Here is a 19,996-nt window from a genome sequence, read left to right as displayed (position 1 = left end):
ACTACACTGAGCAAATGCTTCACCGATGCTACTTAGAATCAAACACACTGAGATGCAAGGGCATAGCCAATATTCATAACTTCAAATACAAAAACAATACACGCATACAGACAGCATAATCATAACTAGAAAATTACAATCTTTTCATAGACACCTTACTTGACCTCCTTTGTACAAGATTTGGAATAACTATAGGACCTTGGTTGCAACGGTGATTTATACAGACACAGTTCATGTCAGTAACGTCACACCCTTTCCAGGCCCCAGCGAGGTTTGTGCCAGAAATAAAAGTAAAATTTTGTGCATAGCATGGGGGGAAGTTTAAAGCGGAATGAAGGATGCTCCAGTGTTTGAAGAGCTCGTCTTGGATTTGGAAGATGTTGGTTCAATTCCCTCCTTGATCACAAACTCCTTGTGTGACTTTAGGTCAGATTTCCAAAGGCCGGTAAGTACCTAAAAATGCACATTGGGGCTTGAGTAGGGGCAGTACCTAATGCTCATTGATTTCATATCCCACTAGGGGTGTCTGTGTCTTTAGGTTCTGAAATACCTCTATAAATTTGTCCCTCTGGGCATCAGGTCCTCGTCTTTAAAGCTGGGATAATAGCATCTCATAGGGTGGTGGGAGGATAGATACATTAAAGACAGTGAGGTGTCCAGATGCCACGGTGATGGGAGCCAGATAATGAGCTAGGATGGCAGTGACCTGAGAGGTCTTTCCTTTTTCCAAATTCAGCTATTTTGCTTTGGGTTGGGAGTTTAAGAGAGATCATTGCCAAATTCCCCTTGGATTCCCATGGAATCAGTTATCTAACAAACTTATGTTGCTTCAAAAACCTCTGGATTGAAAGAAGAGGGAGGAAAAGGCTGATTTACCTCTAAGGTGAGTCTATCACCAGCTGGAGTCTCTGTTGTCATCTCCTCACTCAGCATTTCCGGGAACAGGATCCAGGTTATTCAGTCCATCTTCTGTCCCCACCGCATCCACGTATTTCCATGTGCCCAGTAAATAGAATGTCATAACCCAGATGGGCTACCATGGCTCTGTTATGTCTGGTAATGAGCCTTATGAATCATACCCTCTGTCAAAATGAGGAACATCTTCTCTAATTCATTATATATCCTTCTGTGGGGAGGTGCAGTCTCCCGAGGCACGTCTTTTGTGGAGAAGGTAACAGGCAAGGGAAGGTTAGGGTTTGGTTTATTTTAAACAATGTCGCTAGAGTCAAACTTCTAGTCTCGAAGGGAAAGCCCTGGAGAGAGAAAAAACATTTTATCCTAAAACAAATCTCTGTTTACTGGGTGAATGTTTTTCTGATTGTGAAATAATAATTCACTGATTCTAGGAATAATGTTTACAGCTGAGATTTACAGAGCTGCCTAAGTGATTTAGACACTGAGTTCCCATTCAATACCCCAAGGCAGCTTTGAAAGTCAGCATAGTTAGCTGAACTTGCACTTTCTCTAAACAAACTTTCTACTGCCCTGAATAGCAACCACACCTGTACCCAGTAATATAACATCGGATGATCAGTTCAGGTAATATTTTAAAAAGCATCTGCTTTTAAAAAGTGATTTAGGTGCCTAAGTCCCATTTCAAAAATGTCTTACTTACTAAGGCTTAGCAGCCTGAGTCTCACTGAAAGTAAACATGACTTTGGCTCCTAAGTCACTTTTGATGTTTGCTTAAGTGTTTTTGAAAATGTTACCTGATTGATGCTCAGATAAAATGCAGGTAGAACAAGGTGTTTCACACATTTACGCTGGGATTTTCAAAGAAGGGGTAATGTATACAGTAAACACCCAATTCCCATAGCATTGCTATGAGAGTTTGGCAGCTAACTCTTTTAGTCTTCTTGGATAAGCCCAGAGCATACAGGAATAGAAGTCCAGGGACCTGAGATTAGAAAAGTGCAAACAGTTTCTTTCCAAATCCCTGAAAAGTTTCAGGGCCACATGGATCTTCAGTGCCACAGCAATGATATAATATAGATAATCTTGTACCAGAACTATAGGCCGCTAGTGGGTCTGTTGGAGTGTTTGATAACTGAGAGAACAGTACTGACTGCATCCTGTGGAGGACAGTGTTATAAATTCACACTAGCCAGTTTATGGTCCTCTGTGGGTACAGTGAATATCATATCAGTTGTGTGTATTACAATATATTCTACAACTTGAGTCTAAAAACCGCTTTTTCAGCATGAAGTTTGACATACTGTCACTTCTTGCCCTGAAGGAAATGTTTGTTTCATCCTTTACGGAAGAGCACAAATATCCACATATTGAATGCAAAACAAACTGTTATTCTCAGTCCTCTTCTAGCATAATTTGCTCTCTAACCACTTAGTAAGGTCTCAGTCGAATTTATCACCAGTTTGAATAATTTTGTGTCTCCAAAGCTTTGTTCTTCATAATGCCCAGGGCCAAATATTTGTGGCTCACATAAATGTACTTTAAAAAAAAAAGGTTTCTTTTTCTTTTTTTTTTTTTTTTAAGTAATCTGACAAAAATATAGCAGATATGGTTGAAATCTTATTACTTAACTCTTTGAATAATACTGGTTGAATATAGGGCTAGAATATATAATATAGGATATAATATAATATAGGGATAGACCTGAATCTTCACAAATCTTGGCTTAGTTTTAATTCCAAGTTTATCAACTTGTAATCACTTAAACAATATTTTAACTAAAATCACGATTTTAATATTTAATATTCCATTTGTCATTCCCCATGATCAGCTGCCATCTAGAGCTCATAAGAATTGACCCATAAAACATTGGCCAGAAAACCTCGTCCACCCCAGAGTCCCCATTATACAGTATAGCCGCCCCTTCCCACCCCTCACCCCCTGCTGCCCCTAGTGCCCATTGTACAGTATAGCTGCCCCTTCCCCACCCACCCCTACCCTCTGCTGCCCCCTAGTGCCCATTATACTATATAGCAGTAGTATTATATTATAGCAGGGGTTGGCAACCTTTCAGAAGTGGTGTGCCGAGACTTCATTTATTCACTCTAATTTAAGGTTTCACGTGCTGGTAATACATTTTAATGTTTTTAGAAGGTCTCTTTCTATAAGTCTATAACATATATCTAAACGATTGTTGTATGTAAAGTAAATAAGGTTTTAAAAATGTTTAAGAAGCTTCATTTAAATTAAATTAAAATGCAGAGCCCCCCGACCGGTGGCCAGGACTCAGGCAGTGTGAGTGCCACTGAAAATCAGCTTGTGTGTCACCTTCGGCACGCGTGCCATAGCTTGCCATTTCCCTGAAAAATCAGCTCGTGTGCCGCCGTTGGCACATGTGCCATAGGTTGCCTACCCCTGTATTATATACAACCTGTTTTGTTATATTTTTACCCTCTATTGTTTCCTAGTGACTGTAAAACTGGGGGGAGGGGATGGCACACAAGGGGGGATTTCTGGAGTGCCTAAGTGACTTAGGAGCCTAAAACCCTTTTTCATAAGTGACATAGGTACATAGGAGCCTACGTCTTACTGACTGTTGATGAGATTTGTGTTCCTAAGTGCATCAGTTCCTTTTGAATATCAGATTAGGGGCTAGATCCACAAAAGGACTTCAGCTTTAATGTGGAAAAAAGTCTCCAGCCACATACACTGTATGGCTTCCCATGTTGTGTGGTAAGTGAATACTAAGGGCATCATTCAACAATTGCAACCCATACTCAACTGGAACCCCATCCTGAAAGAAATCTTCCCTGAACTCCCTCTTCTGGTCTTCACCCCCTCCCAACCTCTCCAAGTTCATCATAAGAAGCAAGCTCCCCACAGACCAGGAGACACTAACTCAAAGCGACACCTGACCCTGCCAGAACAGATGCAAAATGTATAGGCGTATCTCCACTTCTGTGATGAAGAATACCCACTTCCCACACAACACACCTTTCAAAATCCATGGGTCCTACAGATGCCTATCACATGTCGTGTACCTCATCCAGTGCACTAAATGCCCCCAAAACAACTATGTGGGTGAAGCCAGACGGACAATCACTATGCTCTCAAATTAACTCTCAGAAAAAAGTAATAAAAGACAAAAACACCATATCCCTTTTGGATGAACACTTTTCACAAAGCGATCGCTCCATATATGACCTAGCAGTCCTCGTCCTCAAAGGAAACCTGCACAATGCTTCAAAAGACGAACCTGAGAGCTTAAATTCATAACTTTGCTAGACACTAAAAATCATGGACTGAACACAGACACTGGGTTTATGGCTCATTATAACAATCTGTAACCCACTAACCCCCTTTTATCCTATGACTCCAGAGATGTTAACTGGCCACTTCTCCTTGAAGGGTCCCTTGAAATGTGTTAACACCTTATGCAGAACAATCTGTTCCACCTTACATTTAGCTGCAGATACACACAGCACATTTTCAATGCATATTGGTAAAGTGAGGTTGAACCACTGACCTCTCCACGATTACATGGCAGAGGAAGCTGGGTTGGGCCCTGACTGGAGTGGGTGTGTTCTGGTCAATCTGCAATGACTTGAGGAGACAAGGGAGACAAGGGAGGTCAGTGGTCACGTTGTTGCCAATGCATGCAATTTTATTGTGAGTTTTGTGATATTTGATGTTATATTTCTATTCCCAGCCACTGCCGACAGGAGATCAGAGTTGAATCTCAGCTTTTATTCATTGATTGATTTATTTTAAGATTCTAGCTCTCATGGTTGTGGAGAAAAGCTTGAGAATGACACAATGCATGTTTAAAGCCTCAAACCCCCATTTTTTTTTGTTTTAATCTGAGGATTTTTAGGCCAATGTTATGATTTTTGGGAGTTTGACTCATGACTGGTGAACATTCAGGGTTGGCAAAACACAGCAAGGATTCCCCGGTTAACATAGAGCAAGGGCACAGGACGACAGTGCCGTGAGAGCAGGGCAGTGGAAGAGGTCCAGTTAGGGCAGGGGGAGAAAGACACCGATCCCAGTCTTCCAGCCCAAACAGTAATCACAGCCTGGCTTAGGCAGGAATCCTGACTCTCAGCGCATTCACTCCCAGTGCAGCCCAATCATCTAGACCAGTTTCTGGTGGGAAATTTGACCAGCATAAATATACTGCTGTAGGCGTATTAGTAAAGCTCTCCATGGGAATACTTATTCTAGACCAGGGGTCGGCAACCTTTCAGAAGTGGTGTGCCGAATCTTCATGTGTTCACTCTAATTTAAGGTTTCACGTGCCAGTAATACATTTTAATGTTTTTAGAAGGTCTCTTTCTATAAGTCTATAATATATAACTAAACTATTGTTGTCTGTAAAGTAAATAAGGTTTTTAAAATGTTTAAGAAGCTTCATTTAAAATTAAATTAAAATGCGGAGCCCCCCGGACCGGTGGCCAGGACCTGGGCAGTGTGAGTGCCACTGAAAATCAGCTTGTGTGTCACCTACGGCACGCGTGCCATAGCTTGCCATTTCCCAGTTAGCTTATATTGCTTTGAAAGTGACAATCTAAACTGGAAGGAGTCACTCTTAGCTGGGATAAGAGTGTCTGGATGGGAAGTTACACTGGTATAGCTATAGCGGTATAGTTATACCTGTATAATTACACTGGTAACATTCCCCCTATGGACAAGCCCTAAAGCAGCACCTTAACTAGGAAGAAGGCTGAACTTAGATCACTTTCCCCAACTCCACTATCATCTCTGAGTGAGACCTGACCAGGCAGGGCAGGGTTCTCATTAGTCATTGTTAGACAGCCCCTCCATGTCCACCACTGTCACATTCCCTCATTCATATATTTGCTGTTTCCACCTTGTGATCAGTTCCCATCATAGCCCATTTAGAGGTGTAATTCCACTGTCAGAAACCAGGGGTGCCCCATGGACAGTTTTAGCATCTGGGACTTGGGAGTGTTCAGGCTCTCAAGTCCCCTGTCTCTTATCTGCCTAAGTCCCCTGTCTAAAGTACTTATCTGCCCCCTGTCACTGTAGTATCTGGGTGACCCACAGTTTTAATGTATTTGTTCTTTCACCACCCCCAGGAGGTCGCGAATGGCTGTTATCTATTGTACAGCTGGGGAACTGGGGCTCAGATCTTGGTCAGACGGGGAATCTGTGGTGGAACAGGGACTGAACACAGGGATCCCAAGCTGAGGAGGGCAAATACCTGCTATTTTTGGTTTGGTGGCAGTTCAGAAAATCAGGAGAGGGAAATCGAACTGCGTCAAAACGAATCTGAACATTTTTGGAAATTTCAACTAATTGAAAAAGTCCATTTTGGGTGAGACAAAACATGTTGTTTAACCTGAACCAGGGGCTGGCTATCAATGACTGATGAGTGCCCCAGGTCTGAATCAGCAGTGGTGGTGGAGCTGGAGAAAGTGATCGGGTTCAGCTGAGCCTGACCTAAACTCAGCCCTTTTCTTAGTCAAGTGGATGCTTTAGGGCTTCTCTATATTACCATCATAATTATACAGGTCTAATTATACCACTATAGTTATGCCAGTGTAGCTCCGCACAGGGACACTCATCTCAGCTAAGAAGGACCTTTTCCAGGTTAGACTATGTCACTTTCAAAGCAATATAAGCTAACTGGAAAATGGCATTCTTAGTCTAGAATAAGTGTCCACGTGAAGAGTTCTACCAGTATAACTATAGCAGTGTATTTATACTGGTCATATTTCCCACCAGTAACTGGGCTGCACTGGGAGGCAGGATTCCCGCCTAAGCTAAGCTGTGATTACTGTTTGGGCTGGAAGACTGGGATCAGTCAGTCACTCTCCACCTGCCTTCACTGGACCTCTTCTACTGCCCTGCTCTCAGGTCATCGTCCTCCTGTGCCGTTCTCCCATCTTCATCTGAGAGCTCCGGCCCTGCTGGGTATTGCTCACCCCAAATATTCACCAGTCATGAGGTAGGCACCCAAGAATCATGAAATTGGCTTAAAGTCATGAGATTTTTTTTTTTTTTAAATGTTGGGTTTGTTTTATTGGCCTTGGTTTTGAGCCTTGTGTGTGTGTGTGTGTGTGTGTGTATGTGCACTTCTGCCATGTTTTCAAGCTATTCTCCACAACCTTGAGAGCTAGAAATGTACTAGTTTTTTTTTTAAATTGAGATTATCATCTAATCTTCTGCCGGCAGGAGCTGGGAGTATAACCTGAATATCACAAAACTCACAATATAATTGCAAGAGTTGGCAATTCCAAAGTCACTGACCACCGTCTTTCTATTCCCCAAGAAATCATCAGAGAAAGAGACTCATTAACCCATCCTCTTCTTTTCTCAGGCACCTAAACAAAACACTGCTTCTTGGTTCATGGGAATTGTCTGGAAAGATCTCACTGCAGCCGTGGCCCAGCCATGGCTTCCTCTGCTAGGTGACTATGGACAGGTCTGAGGCTGAATCTCACGTCAGCTCTAAACAGTGGGGAATTCTCTGCATACCTCTGACACTCTGTAAAATTTTTCAGAAACTTGGATTCAAACAATCTGCAAATATACTGGAATCTAATCTATCTACCTATATGCACACACCTCTCTCTCTAAATTCCGTTGGGAGAAATGTTATAATAGATTTCCATTTGTCCTTTCCTGTGCTTTCCACACATCACCAAGCCTTGGATTTTCAAAAGAGCCTGAGGGAGTTAAATGCTTAGCTTTCACTGACTTTCAATGGGAGGTTGGCCCTAGCTAAATCCAGCAGCATAATCAACCCACAGAGAGGCCGAGGCTAATTCGGGCTAGGCAGGCTGATTTCATCAGGACTGGCGTTTGTGCCATCTATGTTGCAAACCCACCGGCAGCTTCCCAGCCTCAGCCGATAGAAATGTTCTTCAGAAGTAGCATCAGGGGAGACACAACCTTCTCCTGCAGAGGATACAAATATGAGGAGGCGAGTGCGCTCTGTCAATAGAGAGAGGAGAACATGCTCCAAGGGAGATCTCGGCACCTGCTTATCTCTTCGGAGGGAGAGAACCCTATTTCTGGAGGGAAGTGAGAGAAGAACCTGATTCCTGGTCACCAACCCTGAGAGATCCAAGCTCATCAACTGTAGCCTGAATATCTTATGGTCTCAGGTAAGCATTATTCCTCATGCTGCTGTCATGCACTGAGACAGAACCTCTCTGTCAGGGGGTGTATGGACCTGCTGCTGTCTCAGCCATTAAATGGTTAATAGGAAACAGAACCTGCCTGCTCAGCTGGGGCTGATTGGTGGCCTCACAAGAGCTGCAGAGATAAAAGGGCTGCAGAGCAGAAGGAGGGGCTGGCTGCTAGAGACTGAGGCACTGCAGAGAGAAGACCCCTTCAGCCACAGACTGGCAAGGAGCTGCCCTGGAAGTCAGACTTTCCAAGGAGGAGACCCAGAATGTGAGTCTGGGAAAACCTACAGAAGAGTCCAGGTAGGAAGGAGCAAGGGGATGAGGGCAACTGGCTCCAGCTGCTTCACACAGGGTCCCTGGGCTGGAGACAGGGGCACTGGGCCAGAAGAGTAAATGAGCTCCCTGCAGACCAAGACATGGCAATGAAAGCGGCACCAGATCAGACCCTACCAGAACAGATGCAAAACCTGCAGACATGTCTCCACAGCTACAATGACCAACACCTCCCGCCACATACCTTTTGAGATCCAAGGGTCCTACACACGTCTATCCCAACGTGTGGTGCACCTCATCCAGTGCACTGAATGACCATCAATAATGGTATGGGTGAAACCAGACCATCACTACGCTCTCGGATGAACTCAGAGAAAAAAAGTGATAAAAGACAAAAAACATCCTGTCCTCTGTGAGTGAGCACTTTTCACAAAGCAATCACTTTATATCTGACATATCAGTCCTTGTCCTCAAAGGCAACCTTCACAGCACTCTCAAAAGATGAGCCTGGGAGCTTAAATTCGTAACTTTGCTAGAAATTAAATATCATGGACTGAACAGAGACACTGGATTTGTGGTCGATTACCACAATCTATAACCCACTTAATACCTCTCCAGTCATGGGGGAGGGAAGCTGGGGCTGGGTTAACGGGCCACTTCACCTTGAATGATCCCTTGAAATGTGTTAACTACTTATGCTAAACAATCTGCTCCACCTTGTATATAGCTGTGACACTTTGGTTATGTCATATTACAGTTAAATACATGCAGCTGGCTTGGGCTCACTGGGCTTGGCTACCGAGCTGTCAAATTGCAGTGTAGACATACCTCTGAGCACCTTTCCCCGACCAGAAGAAGAGCTCTGGGTAAGCTTGAAATCTTATTTCTTTCACCAACAGGTTAGTCCAGTCAAAGATATCACCTCACCCACCTTGTCTCTCTATATCCTGGGACCAAGACCGCATATGTGAGAAATGTTGACATTTGAAAGTTGTTTCCATTAATCAAAGTAGTTTGCATTTTTTCAAACTTTTGGTGATGGTTTTCAAACCACTGGGTGCAATAAAATAAATAGTGTCATTTACACACACACACACTTTTCCACTTTTTATTCCTTTTCCATTTTGCCACTCAGTGACTTTCCAAAACTTCCTCAAAGTTTGAAAAATCGCAAAGGTGGTAAAGTAACAGACTTTATTTTTTCCTCTTCCCTCTCTAACTTTTTCAAAGTTGGCGAAGTTCAGAGTGGGAACAGGAAAAAGTAAATGTGAAAGAAAAACAAAACCCTTAGACATGATAGTCGGCACATTTTCAGAATCATGTGATTTTTATATCCCTTCTAAGTGAATGACTTCGCTACTGTGGATATTAATGGAGATTTTATATTCAGGTTTCAGAATGTCACTAAGCAGTTTGAATCAATATCTATTGGCAGAGAAATCCAAAAGTTAGTGATGATCACATAGCAACATAAAAACTGATTCGCATTCACAAATGAAATCAAACAAATGTCTGCATAGAAAGGCTTTGGAGGTGAGGTTTGGGACTGGTAAAACCACCGTCATGAAGCATTGGGTTCTGCTGGGGAAGAGGGAAACTTTTGAAGGGAATCCAGTCTGCACACCTCCATTTGCCAGACTCTTCCTGGGGAGCCGGCATACCCATTACAAGCTACTAGTGATGGCTCCTTGGAGCAGTTTCTGGGGAGCAAGGCTAAATCTGTTCTTAATCAGATCCGTTAGCCTCAGATTTGTGTATAGATCCTGCCTTAGCAGCACATACCTGTGTCAGTTTTGCTCACTCACTTTCCAATGTCATTGATAGAGCTGGGCAAATCACGGGTTTTTCGGTTCACTGGAAATTTCAAAAAATAATATATATCAATATTGCTTCTGGTCAAATCAAAAATCCAGTGAATTGAAAAGTAAAAAAAAATGTTGAGCTGAAACAAATCAAAATGTTCTGATGTTGCCGAAACGGAAAACTTGACTGGAAATGTTTCTGTGATGTTGAAACAAAAGGAAACATTTAATTTTGTCCCATAAAAAATTGTTTTGAGTTTCAGGAATTTTGACAAGAGCAAAGAAAAGGGTTCACAAACCAGCTGGAGGAGAAGGGTATTGTTGCTACTTTATGAGCTTTAGTCTAGTGGCTAAGGCACTCAGCTAGAGTGTGGGTAGACCCAGGTTTTATTCCCACTGTGGCAACACAAGAAGAGATTTGAATAGGGATCTCGAACATTGCAGGCAAATGGCCTAGGCATTGAGCTAAGGGGTGTTCTCAGTCTCTCCTCTTGGAGCTGTTCCACTAAATAATTGTCATTGGGGGCAGGGACTTGAGTCTCACCCACACCCCAGTGACAACCCTAGCCACTGGGCTACACAGTCACTTTCACAGGCTGTCCCCAGCCCAAATGACTATTCATAGTCTTTCATAATGACAATGAATAGTAATGTGGTGGGAGAAGGAGAGTAAGGGTTGATTTACACTACAAGTTAGGTCAGTTTAACTACATTGCTTAGGGCTGTGAAAAATGTCATGCCCTGTCTGTTGTAGCTAATCCAGCCTAAACCTTGCTATAGACACTGCTAGGTCACCAGTTGACCTGGCTACCGCCTCTTGGAGAGGTGGATTTTACTACAGCAACAGAAGAACCCCTTCCATCGCTGTAGTGTCTACATGACAGCAGTGCAGTACAGCAGAGCATTTCTAGTGCAGATGTAGCCTTAGAATGATTCTGCAACCTGGTAGTTCAGCATCAACCTCCATTGTATGAACGCCACTGCCCCAGTTTGTGTTCTCAAGCCAGTATCTGGGTTGGTAGCCAGAAGGTGACTGGGGCATTTGAATATAAATGCTTTTAAACTGATAGTTATTAAAGTTTAACAAATGCTGTAGTCTTGTTATATTGGAGAGTTTGTTTATCTCTCCCAGATACAATCCATGGCAGACACAGAAGGGGGAAATCAAACATCCATCACAGAATTCATCCTCCTGGGATTCGGGAATCTCCCTGAGCTGCAGATCCTTCTCTTCCTGCTGTTTCTAGCAATCTGCATAGTGACCATGGCCGGGAACATCTTCATTGTTGCGCTAGTTGTGGCTGATCAGCAACTTCACACCCCCATGTACTTCTTCCTGGCGAACTTGTCTTGCTTGGAGACCTGCTACACTTCCACCATCCTGCCCAGGATGCTGGCCAGTCTCCTGACTGGGGACAAAACCATTTCTGTCAGTGGCTGTATGACACAATTTTATTTTGTTAGTTTCTTTGGGGCTACAGAATGTTCTCTCTTAGCTGCAATGTCTTATGATCGGTATTTAGCAATATGCAAACCACTGCACTATGCAGTCCTTATGAATGGCAGCTTATGCCTTCAGCTAGCAGCCGGGTCTTGGATAAGTGGGCTTCTGGCTGGTACCACACCAATGTCCTTCATGTCACAGTTATCTTTCTGTGGCCCCAATAAAATTGAACATTTCTTCTGTGAATCTACAAAAATAATAACTCTCTGCTGCAGTGACACCTACCAGCTAGAGCTTGTAACCACCATCCTGGCTGCTTTATTCACCCTGCCCCCATTTGCATTAACCCTGGCATCCTACGTTTGTATCATCTCCACCATCCTGAGAATCCCTTCCACCACTGGAAGGCAAAAGGCCTTTTCCACCTGCTCCTCTCACCTTATTGTGGTGACAATCTTCTATGGGACCCTAATCATTGTGTATCTGCTACCAAAAACCAACACACTGAGAGACCTCAACAAAGTGTTCTCTGTTTGCTACACAATTCTGACTCCTATGGTCAATCCCTTCATATACAGCCTGAGAAACAGAGAGGTCAAGGAAGCCCTGAGAAAAATTGTCAGTAAGTGTCTAGATCAGTGGTTCTCAACGTTTTTGGACTCGGGACCCATTTGTGTTTATGGCCTGTTGCGACCCAGTAAATAGTCTGGGGGTGGAGGCCCTGGGTTGGTTTTGGTTGGGTCCTGCCCCCCCGGGGGGGTTGGGTCCTGCCCGGCACTCACCCCACAGTGGCGGCTTCTGCAGCTCCTGTGCTGTGGGGCTGGCTGGGCTTGGCTCTTGGCTCTGGGCTTGCAACCTCTGGGATTGCAGTGCTACTCAGGTTTGGCCCCGCCCCTCTGACTGGACCAAATTTGTGTGAGTGAAGGTCTGGCCTGGCTCATGGGGTTGCAGTGCCACTCACTCAGATTTGGTCTACCCGGACTCCCGCCATCATGATGGCTGGGCCAAACCTGAGTGGTGCTGGGACCCCAGAGCAGAGCTGATGCTAGGCATAAGCAGACTAAGCAATTGCTTAGGGCCCCAAGCAGCTCAAGGTCCCCCCTATTACTTATTAGTATGTGTGGTGTGCGTGGGGGTCCCCCAAAATATTCTTGCTTAGGGCCCCAGATGGGCTAGCACCACCTCTGCCCCAGAGCTTGCAGTGCCTGGAGCAGGGAGATGAGCCCAGCCAGCTCTGTGGGACAGGAGCTGCTACGTGACCCTTTGAAACATTCTGGTGACCCAATTTTGGGTCCCGACCCACAGGTTGAGAAACCCTGGTCTAGATTGTATGAGAATTCAGAAATCTCAAAATGGTGACAAGCGCAGCTGCTTTGCTGTTTGATACTCAGATGCTGTGTAGCCCTTACTTCTCGCTCAGACTTTGGTGACATGCGCTTGTAACAGTTGCAGATGTGCAAAGATTTAAAAATGTAGGAGGAGTCAGGACCAGGATCATTATAATCAGAATAAAACTGACCTGTCTTTTACCTGCTGAATTTGGGTAGATGATATTTTGGTGAATTGTATACACTAAAAGTTGGAATATAAAATAAAACAACTTAGGGCAAGATCCACAAAGGGAACATAGGTATCTCAACGACTAACTTCTAGTGCCTTGCTAGCCAATGGGAACCTCAGCCCTGAGTTTGGCACCCAGGCTTCCTATATGATGCATGGGGAGAGTTAGGTGATTAAGAACTGGGTCCACAGAAACCAGAATGCTGAGTGAGGAGCTGCCTAAACTAGCCAATAGGAAAGGCCAAAGAAAGGGGTGTTGCTTCAAACTCCCTTCCTCACCTCGTTAGGCACTTATCTCTGCTTGGAATTTTCATCTCTGAACCTCAAGGTAGGGGAAGGTGTGTGTGTGTGTGTGTGTGTGTGTGTGTAGGGGGGGTATTCATCCAGGGTGTTGGAGACTCAGGTTCAATCTTCCCTGCCAGATGTGGAGCAGGGTTTTGACCTTGGGTTTCCTTGGGTCAAGTGAGTATCCAAGACCCAGGACTGCAGAGTCACCCTCTCTGGCCCAGTGCATGTTTAATTATTTTTACACAGCACAGCAGCTTCACCAGGAGATTTTGAGGGGTCCCCACATCTGGGTGTCCAATAGGCCAGTGGTTCGGGTACTCAGCTGAAAAGTAGGAAACCCAAGTTCGAATGCCTACCCAAGATTAAGCCAGCAGGCAAACTGAACCTGTGTCTCTCACATCCTGGATGAGCAGCCTAACCACCAGGTTCAAGGTTATAACGGAGGCCCCACGCCCAGCCCTTTTATGTAGGGCTAGGTGTGCTGTGAGCATGCCTACAAGACTGAGCCCGGCAGCTAAGACAGACAGGGAAATACCTGGTTTAAGGTTCTTGTTGGGGTGAGACGGGTGCCCAGACGGAGGCAGCTTTGCATATGTTCACTGGCACATACTTAGGTAAATTTGACCCAAATTTCTGAAGAGTTTCAGTGCCCTGAAAAGTGCATTTTGGGGGCAAATTTATCATTCACTGAAAAAAGGCTCCATGCTCTAATCCTGGGCCAGGAGTGACTATAAGTCTGGATGCTGGGGGAGAAGGACTGCATGGAAGGCTTGCTCCCCACTCTCCTAGATTGTATTGGATACAGCCTAAATGAAGGTGTGGCCACGGGGTGGGATATTTGTGGGACTGAACCTGGGAACCATGGGAGAGGACAAGACCCTAGGGTTGAGGAGTGCTCAGAATGGGAAGGAGTATTCCCTTTAGCTGAATGCCCCTCATCCCAGATCCTCTATAACGCAGGCCCCTGGTTTCCATGTGGTGCCAAGAAAGGAGGAGCTGGGGATAGTTTCTGCAGGGAGAATTCCCAGCATTTGTCTCTTCTGAAGCAGTAGGAGGGTGTCTAATAAGGGCTTATCGACACACAAATGTTGCACCTCTCTAGCTGTCCCTGTGTAGTTATGGCAGTTGTGCTCCTGCAGTGGATGTGCAGCTCTGACCGTATAAAGGTGTTTTATATGGTGTAAGAGGGTGGTCTGCCCCAGGGCAGCCCCCAGCCCTGTTCTGGAGAGGAGCATGGCCAGCAGGTGCCGGGAATCATCCAACCCCGCTGGGCACCATCAACTAATTGGGATTCCCAGCTGGGGCATATAGATAAGCTCCCCAGCTCCATGAGGGAGCCTGGGACCAGTAGAGGGCTGGGGGAACACTTCTCTAATTGCAGAGGCCCTGCAGAACCCCCCTTGGCTGGAGGCCCTGCCCACTAAGATGTCAGGGGCTCCCACAATCCAGGTGGAGAACTGAACTGTTACTTTACTTCACTCAACGTTTCCTCTTCTTGTGCTGGACAATGAACAGGGCCACAGCCCCGGGCTTTGACGGAGTCCGTCAGCCTACGTACACTGGTGGAGCGATTCCTCCACGGGAAGGGGAATGAGGCTGGTCTACACCGAACACTTATGTCGACCTAACTATGTTGTGACGGGTGTGAAATATTCACACCCCCAAGACATAGTTAAGCTGTCATGAACCCCTGTGTAGACACTGCCGGTTGACAGAAAAATTTTCCCATCGACCTAGTTACCACCTCTCAAGGGCTGGTTTTACTACAGCAACAGAAAAAAAACCTTTCCGTCGCTGTAACAAGTGTCTGCACTACAGCCGCCTGGCTGCAGCGCTAGTAGAGTAGACGTAGCTGGAGTTATACTGATAGAAGGAACCTTAGCACTGGTATAACTGCATCCAACTGTGCCGGTACAGCTATATTAGTAAAAAAAAAACCTCACATCCTACCTCAGACATGGCTTTTACCAGCCAAAAAAGTGCTTTTGCTTGTACAGCTGATACAGATGGGTTCCCTGAATGAAATAAGCTATATTAGTAAGAGCACATTTTTTGTTGGTATACCCAGGTCTGCACTAGGGATTTTGCTGGGGTAAAAGTGTCATAAAAAAAAACCTAACCAACATTACTATACTGGAAATTTCTGTGTAAATCTGGCCAGAGTTACAACTGTATTATAAAGTGGCTACTGGGTAGCAGCAGATGGTAATGAAAGGAGAAAAGGCCATTTTACTCTGGGAACACCCCTAGATGACAGGAGATAAGGAAGAGGGAACAGGGTGTTATACTGTTTAATGACTGCTAGGTGAGAGTGGAAGATAAGGATGGTGAAAAGGGACAGCTGTACATTGCCATTGGGTGGCAGCAGAGAATAAGGGTATCTCTGCTGTGTTATTGGCAGGAGCTGACTGTAAGGTAAGAGAAAAGGACACCTATAGAAACATGTTCCCTGGACAGGAACAGAGTAAGGAAGCACCAGTGGTGCTGTGGCTACTAGATAGCCATGCAGCACAAATGATAAAGACAATACATTATGCACTAGATGGCAGCACAGGGTAAGGGATACATGTGGGGAGTCTATTGTGGAAAATAGATCGTGAGCAAGAAGTAAGAAATCATCAGTGAGACCTTGGAAGATTCTGTAGAGGGTAAAAAAGAGGAAAGAATCAACTATACTTAGGCTTGGAAGAATTAGATTTTTATTGGTAAATGTTGATTTTATCAAACACACAAATTGATGAAAAAAAATGTTTCCTTGATGCTCATTGAAATTTACAGATCAGCAAACAAAGAAAAATGCCGCTTGAGAGCTTAGTTTGATTTAAGGATATTTACTTTGTATATTTTGACATGTGATGTCAACGATTTGTGTTTTAACAGCTATAAAGCTTTAACTTTTTGAATCTCAACATCTACTGTAATTAACTAATTATTGACTGACCCACCCACTGTCTGATCCTCCATAATTTTCTGCAACTGAAAATTTAAATCCATAAAAATAAAATGCTTAAAAATAAACAAACATCAATATTATCCATTAAAACTATAACAAATACCAGCAATAACTTTCCTAGGCCTAGCCAATGGATATTTGTATGATAAAGTAAGTCCTGATGTTCAGCGTCAGTGTCTTCAAGAAGGGAAATGAATTGCCGATGATTAAGTCCCCTCGCTCTTATGTAGTTCACTATTTTCACTACTGTGCGAACAACATGATCAATGTCCAAGACATTTTTGCAGAGGGCCTCCTGATGTATAATACAATGCAGAAAAATCACCTCTTTATCAGGGTCATCTTCTTTTACTTTGTCCTGAATTCTTTTTAAAAGTCCTACGTTTTCCCCTGTTACATTTGGTGATCCATCTGTGGTTATGTTTGCCAGTTTAATCCAGGGGAGCTTCAGATGTTCAAGGCACCCAGACACCCTCTCGTATAAATCCGATCCCTTAATTGTGCCTTTCATTGATTCTATTGATAAAAAATCCTCTGTGATTTCAAATTTGTCATCAATTACTCTGACAAAAATCAGTAACTGTGCTGTGTCCTTAATGTCAGTGCTGTCATCGAGAGCTAATGAAAACAATGTAAAGCTCTGTGCTTTCTTGTTCAACTCAGAAGCCAAATGTTCATCAATCACTTCTACATGGTAAGTAACAGTTCTTCATGACAAACTAATGTTCTCAAATTTGTTTTGGTATTCCGGGCACAGCATGCCAGAAACATCAACCAAGCATTCTTTCAAAAACTCCCCTTCAGCAAAAGGCTTATTTTGTTTAGCGATTTTAAACTCCAGAACGTAACTTGCCTTTGTAGTGGCTTCCTGAATTGCAGACGGTTGCACATAAATATTTTGCTGAGTTTTTAAGTTTGTGGCAAGTTGCTCAGCTTTTCTTGCCCTTTCCTCGGTTGTTAAATTGCTGCCACAATTAGGATGTTTCCTTGAAAATGGCGATCCAAGTTGTGCTCCTTGAACACCGCGATGCTCTCCTGACAAATCAGGCGTACAGCCTTCGAGTTCACGTTTGTGAAAAAAATATTCTGTATTCCATTCGTTGCTGAAAACCCGACACTCATTGTCCACTTTTCTTTCTTTCTTTCTTTCTTTCTTTCTTTCTTTCTTTCTTTCTTTCTTTCTTTCTTTCTTTCTTTCTTTCTTTTTGCAGCACTCATTTTTGAAAGGGAAAAGAAAATCCTTACTGCTGCCCCTATTTCGAACTGCTGTTTTACAAGATGGCAGCACTGTGAGAAAACTGGGCCCTCTCCAGTAGCGTAGCTAGCCGGGTGCAGGGGAAGCAGCCGCTTCCCCCACCTTTCCAAAAGCCGCCGGAGGAGCGAGGGGGGGCACAGGCTGGCAGCCCGCAGCGTGGCTGGCAGCCATGGGGGGGCGGTGGGCACAGCCGGAGTAGCTGGGGGGGCGGCCACGGCATGCTGTCCGCAGCGCAGCCGGCAACCGCGGCAGGAGTAGCGAGGGGGGCACATGCTGGCGGCTCTCAGCGCGGCAGGTGTAGCACCACAAAGTGCTCCCCTCCCCTTTTGCTACTGGGAGCGGTTTCTGCCACGCAGCGTAGCAGTTTGGTAAACTGTATAGAAATACAGTCAGGAAGATGGTGCCCACCTGTAACCACAGCATAGCCCAAGCTTGAAGTGATGAGCTCTTATTTCTCAGGGCTTGGCCACCAGGACTCGGGATCCTCAGCTGATTCTTGTCTTTCCTCTTTCTGCAGAAACTGGATTTTCTCAGTGAAGAGACCTGCAGTGACCTGAAGGGATGAGCAGGTACATTTGATCTGCGTTTGGAAAATGAGCTTCTCCTTCGATTTACAAAGTGTAAATGCTCCCTCATATTTGTATCCGGTCTTCACACTTTTTAATATGGTCCCACTTCAACCTTTCTCCCACTTGGTTCATTTTGTGTCTCCAAAGCTTTGTGGCTAACAAGGCCCAGTGGGACTTGTATAGTGTGACTTGTATAATTGCATCTTTTAAAAGTTTAATGATCCTATATGGAAAATAGTTTGATGATGAACAAACACCAGCTTATATTTTTGGGAGATGCTTCTTCCAAGGTGATGGCCTGTTATAAAGTACTCACACCACACTGTTATTAATATTAAATATATACTGCCATCTAGTGTGTACTTCTGAAAATAGCTGCTCATGTCTCACTCCATTGCACAGTATAACTTTCCCATTATTGTGTTGGCTACTAAAATGTATTGGTCTTTAGTCAATATTTCTGCAACCCCCAGCTCATTTCCTGTCCTCTGCCGCCATCTAGTGGTCATTTCTCAGAATATCAGCCTGTTACTCTGCTTTCTTCTGGTGGATTATTCTTGCTATATGTCCCTCTTTCTAGTTCTTGATTCTTGTCACATGCTGGCCATTATTTAGTACATAGACTTTATGACGTTTGAGTTAAGACGAAGGGCACTTATGATGTTTATAAATTGAAGTATAAAATCGACTTTACGATGCTGGTTTCTACTTTACTTCCCTCCCCCATTCATAACATTGTATGTATGGAAAAATTGGTTCCGTGTTAGGACGTTTTGACTTAAGACGCGATTTTTCAGGAACCAATTGTGTCTTAAGTCCCAGGACTGTCTGTATAACAGCCCATTTCTCATTCCTCAACATCTGCTACTATCATTACATACGTAGAGGTCCTTTTCTCTTCAGGGACCATTCCTCACCACTTAGATACCATTATACAGCTTCACCTCCCTTTCCACTTCCCTCTGAGGGTCATTTGGCAACAAAACTTCTCCTTTCTTGCCCTTCCGCTTTGACTGTTATCCATTGGCCATTGGTCAGCACGGCTGCACCTTTTCCATTCCTCTGCCCTCTAGTGACCCTAGAGGGTATAATCACATCTTTCCTCATTTCTTACCTACTGCTAGGTGTGCGCTGTTCCAAATTAGAGCCACGGAGAACAAAATTGTAGAACAGTTTGAATGGAACATTAGTGGCTACGACAGCACATACAATAGTAGAAGCTCTCAAAGGATTAGCAGGAGTTTCCCATCAGTCCAGTACATTTCTGTTGCTGTGGCATCTGTTTCCAATGGAAATGCATAGATTGAACCTACCATAACAGAATCTCAGTGGCTCTCCAGGCTGAGATTCTCAAAGGCATCTGAGGGAGTTAAACAATGAGGAGTCCGGTAGCACTTTAAAGACTCATTGTTTTTGTGAATACAGACTAACACAACTACCCCGATAAGGGAGTTAAGTGTTCAACTGCCATTTCAAAGGGATTTGGGTGCCTAACTCCATTAGGTTCCTTGGAAAATCCTTTCCGCAGGGCTGAAATTTTATCGTTCTCACTGGTGCCAGCTCCCCTGCCTCTGGCCAACCCCTGACATGCTCCCAGTGACTGAGCCAGCACTGCCATTTTGGCACCACAGGAGTTCTGCCCGTTGGTAGGTGGTAGCCACTTCCTCTCACGATAGGTTGCCTCATTCCCTGAGGAGGGGGCCCTGCGTGGAGCAGAGCTGTCTAAGGCATCTGGGGCTTGCTGGACACGATGCCCTGAGATCGAGCTCTCTCGGGATGGGCA

At 44.4% G+C, this 19,996-nt stretch overlaps 1 pseudogene; it reads left to right on the top strand.

The window, feature by feature from the left end:
* Nucleotides 1-331: 331 nt before the first annotated feature.
* Nucleotides 332-19,996, top strand: part of LOC117887544 — a 67,444-nt pseudogene continuing 47,779 nt past the window's right edge.

The sequence above is a fragment of the Trachemys scripta genome, chromosome 14 (genome assembly GCF_013100865.1).
Source record: "Trachemys scripta elegans isolate TJP31775 chromosome 14, CAS_Tse_1.0, whole genome shotgun sequence".
In the NCBI taxonomy this organism is placed as follows: Eukaryota; Metazoa; Chordata; order Testudines; family Emydidae; genus Trachemys; species Trachemys scripta.
Note: the sequence above shows the minus strand (reverse complement) of the source record. Positions and strands in the feature narration are given on the sequence as shown.